Genomic DNA, 11,576 nt, shown 5'->3' with positions numbered 1-11,576 from the left:
TTGTCCTTTTGTGATTGACTTATTTCACTCAGCATAATGTCCTCCAAGTTCATCCATGTTATGCGGTTATCCTATTTAACTCTTAAGCCACACTTATACATATGTCACAGTAGACTATTCCCTTATCTGATGCCACTGATAAACGGGAAACTCTTCAAGGGTAGGGATCATGTTTTATTTGCCTTGGTGTAGTACCCAATTTTTATTCCTATTCCTGACATTTAGTGGGTGATCACTTTTCAAGAGTTAATGTATGTAATACTATCCTAAGGGAGCCCTTCTCTGGGTGTTTTAATTAATGAAAGTATCTTTGCAAAGTGACATTTTATGTGCTTAGGACTAGGTGATATGATAGGCCCCTCAAGGAGGAGGAGTGTTGAAGCTACATGAGCAATTATTTTATAATGTATATAGAACAGAGGGAAACATTGTATACTTAACAGTTTTGACCAGGGCTGACTTTAAGTCTATCTTCATGACTGTATGAAAAAAAAATATAGTAAAAATGATTCACATAGCCCTTTGAGATCTTAAATAGAGCTCTGGCATTTCTCAGCCTTATAGTCATACCCTCTACACTGAGAAAATTTATTGTGAAGGAAACACAACTTTCTCTACTCTGGTGAAATTCTTCAGATAATAACATAGAGCTGTAAGTGGCCTCAGAAACTGTCTATTTCAAACTTCTTATCCTAACCTTGCTTGCTGAAAATGAAGAGAACTCGAAGCACTTATTGATGAAGATCAGAGAATATAGTCTTCAGTATGGAAGAAAACAAAAATCCTCATAACTGTACAGATAAGCAACATCATGATAAATGGAGAAAAGATTGAAGCTGTCAAAGATTTTATTTTACTTGGATCCACAATCAACACTCATGGAGTAGCAGTCAAAAAATCAGATATCATATTGCACTGGGAAAATCTGCTAAAGACCTTTTTAAATGTTGAAAAGCAATGATGTCACTTTGAAGACTAAGGTGTGCCTAACTCAGGTCGTGGTATTTTAAATTGCATCATATGCATGTGAAACCTGGACCATGAGTAAGCAAAACCGAAGAAGAGTTGATGCCTTTGAATTGCGGTGTTGGTGAAGAATAATGAAACTACCATAGACTGCCAGAAGAATGAAGAAATCTGTCTCGGAATGTTCAGCCAGAATGCTCCTTAAAGTGAGAATGGCCAGACTTCATCTCACCTACTTTGGTCATGTTGTCAGAAGGGACCGTTCCCTGGAGAAGGATATCATGCTTGGTAAAGTAGAGGGTCAGTGAAAAAGGGAAAGACTTTCAACAAGATGGACTGACACAGCGAGTGCAATGATGGGCTCGAGCATAGCAAGGATTGTGAGGATGGCTCAGGACCAAACACTGTTTCATTCTGTTGTACACAAGGTTACTGGGAGTCGGAATTGACTCAATGACACCTAATTACAACAATGTCTAAGATGGAGAAAATGGACTCAGCCTGTTTGAATGCTTGGCCAAGTTAGTAGCAAAAACTAGTTCAGGAAAAGAAGAAATCTAAGTTCCACTTATCCTCAAAAATTATTTTCAAATCTAATTTGCATCTGTTTCTTGAGCATCCCTATTTCAGCTCTTTCCTTGCATTTCAGGATGTACATGGATTTAAGTTTTATCAGTCGGCAAAGCCATGCCCTTGATCAGCAAAACTCAATTTGCAAAAGTGAGAAGAAGCTCAGTGTCAGAGTAAAGCATTGCAGAGCAATTTTCAAATGATTTTGGAGGGACTGCATGACTTTGGCTCCCTGCTGCCTAATTTGAAAGAGAGTTTGCTTGTCCTGTACAACAACAACAAAAGAGTGTTGGGACCCCTGTGAATGATTTGGGTTGTAGAAAGGAATGTAATTTCCTTCCGAGGAGGGTGGGGAGAGGAGGGGAGGGAGGGATATATTTCTATATTGCAAATATTAAATTGACTTTAAATTCCCATGGGGCTCGTGAAGCAAAGGCAAATCCTTTTTTGTCTGTAACCCCAGTGTAAAAACTGATGGGAACAGATGTTCCATCCATGAATTCTGAAGTTTGACGTGGCATAAATGAAGACAGAGCATCTTAGCTGCCCATCCTGTCATATGGATGGAAAAATATGCAAGGTGGAAGTAAGCAGGCTTCAGGCCACTGGGCTGGCTGGGGAGGGTGGTCTCCAGGGTAGGTCGGGAAGCTGGCCTTTACTCCCATCTCACTCAGACTCGTCTTTATTAATGACCTGAGGGAGAGAGAAAGGGCTTGAAAATGAAATTCACAGATGATCTTGAATGGAGAAATGTGACAAACACCAGCAGAAGCAAAGAAATAACCTAAAGGAATTAGGAAAATGGGAAAGGCAGGGACAAATTGCAAATCATCATGGAAAAATACAAATGGATATGTCTGGGGCAAAATAATCCACAAACCAGACATTCATTGGGCAGGAAAGTTTTGAAGAACAGTAAGAATAGAAAAGCCTACTGTAAAATAGCTGCATTCTGACAGTCAGATCAGGGTAGGGTGGGCACATGGGTAGGGAGTGAGTATAGAAGATGGGTGGTCCCTACAGGAGGCTTAGTTATAGGAGTGAATGATCTGAAGAGTGACCTTATTCTAGGATCTGTCCCTCTTTCTCCTCATCTAACACCTGCATGGTCCACACTCATGGGCTATGGGGTTGGCTGGAATGCAGTGTGCTAGCATGAGTGCCAGGGGTGTTACCTGCTTAGGTAACATTCCAGCCACCAGAGGTCTGCTTTGGCATGAGCTTTCCAGATTGTATTCCTTGTTTTCTTTTTGTATTCACTTTTCTTTTTCTTACTTTTCTTTTCTTTCTTTCTTTCTTTTTTTTTTTTAATAAAATGAAGTCAATCTATCCAGCTATTCTTCTAAGGCAAATGAGGGAGTGAAAGGAAGTTTCTATCAAAGAACAAACATGTCCTATCTATGTTATGCAGAGTAACAAATTTGGGATAATTTTATCTTTGCTATTTTGATTTGAGAAATTTGTGACCAAAATACTTAGTTTTAAATTCACTTGTCACAATTTAGCAATTACAAACTGATGATGAGCAGAGAGTCTCACATTTTCCAAAATAGCCAACATGTTTATAACTTTGGAAATGGTTCTGTTTTGGAAGATTTTGTCCAAGACCCTACTGAAGTGCTCTGTACTGATGATGCCTTTAGTTCGAGGAATTCTGAAGAAAAACAGAGCCCTCTACTCCTTTCCTATTATAGTGGAGTCTAAGGCCCCTGGCACATGCCTGGGTTCCCGGAAAGTTTATCATCTTGTTTTGAGCCTTCAGTTTGAAAAGCTAGGCCAGAAATCAAGGTCTTATAAGTGCTGACTTAAATCACTTCGGAAAACACCAGAATAGCAGTGTGGGTTCCTGAAAACTTCTTTTATCCTCTGAGTGAATTATCCAGAGGAATTATTCCAAAACTATAAGCTGAAATAGGATATTTAAGCGTACATAATGGAGGAAAACACTTCTCATTGCAAGAAGAGATCATTTAAGGTTTTTTTTTTCCCCTCCAGATCTCTTTCCATCTTTCTTTAAACATAGTACTTCTCAACAGGGCAGTAGCAGATCAGAATCACCTGAGGAGCTTGTTAACTAACTACTATGGACTTGGTCCCACCCAGGATGGGGTTATGAGGGCTGGGGTGAAGACTGGGTGGTGTGAGATGTGGTAGTGGAGTGGAGAAAGGGAGACAGTGCTACCATGTGTAGTTTGAAACTTAGCAAAGCTATTTGATCTCCTCTTTGATGGCTTGGCTTGGACCACTGGGCCAAAAGAAGTCCTAGATCCAAGTATCTAAAAAGGATGCAATGCGGCTGATGATGCTATTTCTGGCTTTAAGACTCTCACTTACATATTATAGCCCAGGTAGGCCCCACCGTTTGGTTCAGGTATCAGAAGAAGAGGCCTGGAGTTACATCTAGATTCCCGACTTCCATTTCCAGCCTCTGTGATAACCTTGGACAGTCCATTGCTGAGCTGACCTAATCTAAGGAGAGCTCACTGGGGATGGGGCCAGGTTGGGTTGAATATGGAGATAGAATAGAAAGAAAGGGAGAGTCAGTCTTCAGAAAGCCAAAATCTGTTATTAACTCCAAGGGGCCAGAAATGAGAATCAATGCCACCTGGGTTTGAACAAGGGTAAGCAATGCTGTAAGTGTGGGAATGAAAGTAAGAGATAAAAAAAAAAAAAAAAAAAAAAGCCCTAAATAATCAAGGAAAGCCTGAATCTCCGTTATGTGTTTGCTAGTGGAGTGTGTGGGCAGTCAGCTGTTGGCTCTGGGGGAAGGCTCTGGGCACTTCTCCCAAACTTCGATCAGGCTTGAGAATGAAGTCTGGACGGGGAGCTCCTGTTGTAACCTATATGTCTTCCAACCTCTCACCCTGGCCTGGACATATATTTATTTATTTATTTTATTTCCTATTTTGCATCTGCCACCATGTCTGAGGGCCACCAGGAAGGAAGTGAGGTGGCAGCAGGTTTGGAGTGGCCTGAGGGGGATAGGGAGGGAAGTGACCCTGGGCAGCAGGTTTGGAGAGGAGCTGGGAAGGAAGCAAGGTGGTGCAATGAATTTGGAGCAGGTTGAGGAGGGCTGGGAAGGAAGCAAACTGGGCAGGCGAGTTTGGAGCAGCTGAGGGAGACCAGGAAGTGAGTGGAGTGGTTTGGAACAACTAAGGGAGATGAACTCGTCTGTCAGTTTGTCGTACTGCAGTGGTTGCTAAGAAAGACTTGAAAGAAGGACATTTTCTCAAAAAATTGGCCAGTGAAAATCTTAAGAATAGCAGTGAAACATTGTCTGATATATTACTAGAAAATTTTATGAATAGTCCTGAAATATTGTCTGATACAGTGCCGGAAAATGAGCCCCTCAGGTCAGAAAGCACTCACAATACAACTGGGGAAGAACTGCCTCCTCAGAGTAGAGCCAACCTTAATGATATGGATAGAGTAAAGCTTTCAGGGCCTCCATTTGCTGATGTGGCATGACTCAAGATGAGAAGAAACAGCTGCAAACATCCATTAGTAATTGGAACATGGAATATACAAAGTATGAATTTAAGAAAGCTGGAAGTTGTAAAAAATGAAATGGAATGCATAAAGATTGATATCCTAGGCATTAGTGAGCTGAAATGGACAAGTTTTGACCATTTTGAAGCAGACAATCAGATGTTATACTGCACAGGGAATGACAAATTGAAGAGGAATGGCGTAACATTCATCATCACAAACAATGTTTCAAGATTTATCCTGAAGTACAATGGTGTCAGTGATAGAATAATACCCATACACCTACAAGGAGGACCAGTTAATACTACTGTTATTCAAATTTACACACCAACCACCAAAGCCAAAGATGAGGAAATTGAAGAATTTTACCAATTTCTGCAGTCTTAAATTGACTGAACATGCAATCAAGATGTGTTGATTATCACTGGTGATTGGAATGCAAAAATTGGAAACAAAGAAGAATCATTGGTAGTTGGAAAATATGGCCTTAGTGATAGAAATAATGCTGGAGATCACATTATAGAATTTTGCAAGACCAATGACTTATTCACTGCTAATACCTTTTTTTTCAACAGCACAAGCAGTGGCTGTACACATGGACTTCACCAGATGGAACACATAGGAATCAGATTGACTACATCTGTGGCAAGAGGCAATGGAAAAGCTTATTATCTTCAGCCAAAACAAGGTCAGGAGCTGACTGTGGAACAGACCATCAACTGCTCATATGTAAATTTAAGTAGAAACTTAAGACAATTGAAACAAGTCCATGAGAGCCAAAATATTACCTTGATTATATCCCTCCTGAATTTAGAGACCATCTAAAGAATAGATTTGATGCATTGAACACCAATGACTGAAAACCAGAGGAATTGTGGGATGACATCAAGAACATCATTCATGAAGAAAGCAAGAGGTCATTCATTAAGAAGACAGGAAAGGAAGACAAGACCAAGATGGATGTCAAAAGAAACTCTGAAACTTGCCGTTGAACAGAGAGTAGCTAAAGAAAATGGAAGAAATGACAAGATAAAAGAACTGAACAGAAGATTTCAAAGAGCAGCTCGAGAAGATAAAGTCAATTATTACAAGGAAATGTGCAAAGGCCTGGAGTTAGAATACCAAAAGGGAAGAATATATTTGGCATTTCTCAAGACAAGAGAACTGCAGGGGAAATTTAAGCCTTGAGTTGCAATATTGAATGATTCTATAGGAAATATGTTGAATGATGCAGGAAACATCGAAAGAAGATGGAAGAAATACATAGAGCTACTGTACCAAAAAGAATTGGTTGATGCTCATCTATTTCAGGAGGTGGCATGTGATCAAGAAACAATGGTATTGAAAGAAGTCAAAGCTGCACTGAAGGAACTGCTAAAAACAAGGCTCCAAGAATTAATGGAATACCCATTGAGATATTCCAACAAACACATGCTGAGCTGGAGGCACTCACTCGTCTGTGCCAAGAGATTTGGAAGCCAGCTACCTGGGCAACTGACTGGAAGAGATCCATATTTGTACCCATTCCAAAGAAAGGTGATCACACAGAATGTGGATATTATTGAACAATATCATTAATATCACATGCAAGTCAAATCTTACTGAAGATAATTCAAAAATGGTTGCAGGAGTATATTGACAGAGAACTTCCAGAAATGGAAGCTGGATTCAGAAGAGGATGTGTAATGAGGGATATCATTGCTGATGTCAGATGGATCTTGGCTGATAACAAAGAATACCAGAAAAATGTTTATTTTTGTTTCATTGACTATGCAAAAGCATTCAATTGTGTGGATCATAACAAATTATGGATAACATTGAGAAGAAATGGGAATTCCAGAACACTTAATTGTAGTCACGAGGAACCTGTTCATAGACCAGGAGGCTGTTTGAACAGAACTAGAGGATAGTGCATGGTTTAAAATTGGGAAGGGAGTGCAACAGAGTTGTATCCTTTCACCATATTTATTCAATTTGTACGCTGAGCAAATAATCTGAGAAGTTGGACTATATGAAGAACATGGCATCAGGATTGGGGGAAGACTCATGAACAAATTGAGATACACAGATGACACAACTTTTCTTGCTGAAAGTGAGGATGACTCGAAGCACTTACTGATGAAGATTAAAGACTATAGTCTGCAGTATGGATTACACCTCAACATAAAGAAAACAAAATCCTCACAACTGGACCAATAAGCAGCATCACAATAAATGGAGAAAAGATTGAAGTTGTCAAAGACTTCATATTACTTGGTTCTACAATCAACACCAATGGAAGCAGAAGCCAAGTCATCAGAAGACATATTGCACTGGGCAAATTTGCTGCAAAAGACCTCTTTTAAGTGCTGAAGAGCAAAGATATCTCCTTGAAGACTGAGGTGCACCTAACCCAAGCCATGGCATTTTCAATTGCCTCAAATGCATGTGGGAGCTGGACAATGAACAAGGAAGATTGAAGAAGAGTTGATGCTTTTGAGTTGTGGTGCTGGCAAAGAATACCAAGAGTACCAATGACTGCTAAAAGAACTAACAAATCTATCTTGGAATAAGTGCAGCTCGAATGCTCCTTGGAAGTGAGAATGGCCAGACTTCATCTCACCTACTTTGGCCATGTTGTCAGAAGGAACCATTCTCTGGAGAAGGATATCATGCTTGGTAAAGTGGAGAGTCAACGGAAAAGGGGAAAGCCCTCAAAAATGTGCATTGGCACAGTGGCTGCAACGATTGGCTCAGGTATATCAAGGATTGTGAGGCTTGCACAGGACCAGGCATTGTTTCGTTCTGCTGTACAGAGGGTAACTATGAGTTGGAGATGACTTGATGGCACCTAACAACACCACCACCATAATCGCCAAAGGGTGGATCTGTTGAGGCTTCAGGTATTCATTTACTTGCTCTTAATTACAAATTAAATATTTTGGGTTAAGTAAGACATCAAAATAATATAGCATGGATAAAGATTTGTCATGTTTTATTGTTGGCTGATGGCAGTATTATTTTGGTTGCAACAGATCATATAAGTGAATCTTCCAAACACCAAATAACTTGCCTCTTAAATTTATTTACATTGATTAAGAGAACCAATGGGTATCTATAGATTAACTACAAAGAAATATGGATATTAGTACATTAAAATAATGAATCAGACCTGGGCCATACTCCCTGGAAGTTTTTGTGTTAGTGTGTCTGCTCACAGATAATAATTTAATTAACTACACAAGGCAGCATGGTACACATAGTTCTAAAAGTTGTTATTTAATGTCACTCAATGAAGCTATGGCAGATAAGGGGCAGGAAATGTTCAACTAGACTTCAAAAAATGACCAGGGAAGTTCCTCTGAGGAAGAGACTTGAGATGGATCTTAAAGCTTATGTGTGATTTAGATAATGAGAGATAATATGAAAAGGAACTACAGACAAATCTTTAAAGGTATGGAGGCTAGAATGCTTACAGTGTGTCCTGAGAAGTGTCGTTTGACCAACTAGCCAAAGAGGATTTATTTTGGAAGCTAGTAAGACAGATACTTGGGAAGGGACTAATGGGAAGGGCACCGTTATTTTTGGGAGAGACCTACACAGAGTAGTACACTTGTTACTTCTTTTGTAGGTTGGACCTAGATTGCAAGGGCCTTGGAAGTTTACCCATTTAGTTTGCTCATCTCCCTCATTGCATGGAGGAAAAATGAGCCTAAGGTTTCTGGAACCTTGGAGCTAACTACACTTCCCCAGAGAAGACTTCTGCATCTAAGGGGAAGAGAAAAATCTCAGGCTGCACAAATAGAGCAGTGTCTAATATTCATAATGTTGTATGTTGAAAGCTTTCTTTGGAAGAGTCTAGAACTGTGCTGGTATTTTAACCCAGTATTTATTCTATGATGCAATTGTTCTCACACAGGATGCTCTTGATTACCAGCTTTGTCCACATGATGCCATGCATACATGCTGGCATATGTATATATAGAATAGGTTTTCAGCACCATTGACTTACAACTGGCTGCCAGTCAAAGTCACAATCCAACTCGTGCACAAACAGCTTCACAAATTTCAGACAGAGCAGCTTTGTGCCCACTGCATCACCTTGAAAGAGAAATGTACCATTTATGGTCTTTTTTTGGCTTAAGTTCTTGGCAGCTTAAGGCCCTTTTCATTGAAGAGAGTAACATATGGCTGTGGCTGTTAGAGAGCCTTAACTTTTCCATCCTGATCCATGGAAGGTGCCCACCAGGGACATAGGGAATTGAGTACGACCTCTTTAAGTGCATGAGTATGTGAATATTTCCTTCAGGTTAGAGACCTGTTTTTTATTATAGAAACCCTCCTATACCTTGGGATAGGAAAATTCTTAATTTACAAAATTGCCTGTGGAAAATTGGTGCTTTAAGCAAAGGATGAGGAAATGAGCTGTTTTCTCCTAATTTCTGTCCTTGATTGCTTTATAGTGGTGGCAGTGATGGGCAGAGGGCCACATGACTTATTTTCTCCACAAGGAAATCTCTCTCTGAGCCATGGACATCCCTGGGAGGTATCTGGATGAATTATTTCAATTTCCATCAAAATAAAACTCGGCTCCAGGTGGGCCAGTCTCCTTCGTGCCCCTTTTCATGACATGAATACTTCCTTCTCCACACCTGGAGACATAATTTACTGCTGATGAAAATCCCCTCACTCAGCCATATCTCCTTTTCAACTCCAAATCCCATACCATCCTCTTTGTGAAGTAATCATTGATTATTTCAGCCTCCAAGACTGACCCTTCCCTCTGACTCCTGCCTAGCATTGCCCTCCCCTAAATGCTTTTATGTTTGTGTATGTTGTCTCTTTGATCAGATAGTAAACTCTCTGAGAACAGGACCCTTTTACATCACAGTTCAGGTTCAATAAATCCTCGATGAATTAAATTTGACAACAATTGAGAAGGAAAGTAAAAAATGTAGCTTTCTAAGAGCACACTGTGCATTTATATATTTGTTTTGTTTCTAGGAAGAAATTTAAGTCAAGAAAGCTTTGCAGAAACTGTTACCATTAAGAGAATGATAACATATTGCTGTTTAGAGAAACTGGCCTATTGCATCACTTCTGGTTTTGGAAGCAGTTTCTTTGCCCTTTCCAAACATCTTCATAGAAAAGTAAAAATATGAAGCCCTGGAAGTAAGGTAAGGAGCTCTGGTAGAGCAGTGGTTTAAAGCATTTAGTTGCAACCAAAATGTTGGCAGTTTGAACCCACCAGCCACTCCACAGGAGAAAGATGAGTCAGTCTGCTTCCATAAAGATTCATAGCCTTGGAACCCCTATGGGGCCCTTCTATTCTGTCTTACAGCGTTGTTATGAGTCAGATTCAACTCGATGGCAGTGGGTTTGTTTTTGGTTTTAGAGCTAAGTTTGGGACTTGCCTTAGTTATCCTGTGCTGGTATAATAGTGTCCACAATAATAACTGAAATGAAACCTGACTTTGCATCTAATTCATATTTCAAAAACCAAGTAACAACCAAGAGGGCCTCCTCTTTTTCTTTTTTTCTTTTTTCTTTTTTTAGTCTCCCTAGTTCTCATTATTTCTGATGCCTTGTTACACATGACATATTTTGTAGTTAATCAAACTTTTCTGCTTATTATCAATGAGAATTTTGGCCTGTTGCAAATGATTCTATACAACTGGAGGTAAAAGACTCTGTTTCTCTTTCCTCCAATCTTATACTGGTTTGATTGTTTCTATCCAGTCTTCCTGTTTTCTAGATACTCAGTGAATATGAAAGAATCAAGGCAATGCTCCTCTATCATTTGACCTTCTGCTGTCATGCCCCCATGCCTAAGAATAACACATTTCTGGTCATATCTTTGCCTGTTTTCCAAGGCTGGTTCAATTCACTGATAAGAGTTTCCCAATTCTTCAATTTCTATTTAGGGAGATCTGATAGTCATCCTGCAGGTGTCATGATCTAATGTCCTGTTTAAATTTAAGGTTTGCTTATTCTTTCTCCTTCAATAGTAAACAGGAGGTATTGCTTATCACTTTCCAATATATATAACTAATATTTTGCATAGGCATGGCATAGCAATGACTGATAGCTTCATTATTTGGATGCTAGTTAAAGAAAAGCCTATCAATTAAAATTTCTTTTTTGTTAATTATGGGCATGCCACAATATTATGTTGAATATGTTGGAAAATGGAATTAAAATGAAAAAAAGTATTTCAACAAACTATGGTGATGGTCTAAATCTGGTAGAATGAAATTGAACAGAGATTTGGATGGAGGACCACAAATGGGTTACAAACTCTACTATCTTTAAGACTTAGTGTTTTTGTGTTGCTTTAGGAAATTATTTTTTTTTAAAAAACTAATGCTTACATTTCTTCTATAATTGGGAAATTCCTTTTGATAAAGAAAGAAATCTAGAACTTCATGGCCACATCTATTTGGACCAAATTATTTACTGGGAAACAGTGGTCAAGGGTAATGATTAAATATCTCCTTCTTATTCTCTTTTATGATGGTGTTGGCCAAAGTTATTCATGATTAACATGAATTGAACCTGCTTTTTTTTTTTTT

Source organism: Orycteropus afer, unplaced genomic scaffold (genome assembly GCF_000298275.1).
Source record: "Orycteropus afer afer isolate SDZICR_OR568_19922 unplaced genomic scaffold, OryAfe1.0 scaffold00068, whole genome shotgun sequence".
Classification (NCBI taxonomy): Eukaryota; Metazoa; Chordata; class Mammalia; order Tubulidentata; family Orycteropodidae; genus Orycteropus; species Orycteropus afer.
This window is presented reverse-complemented; position numbering follows the sequence as displayed.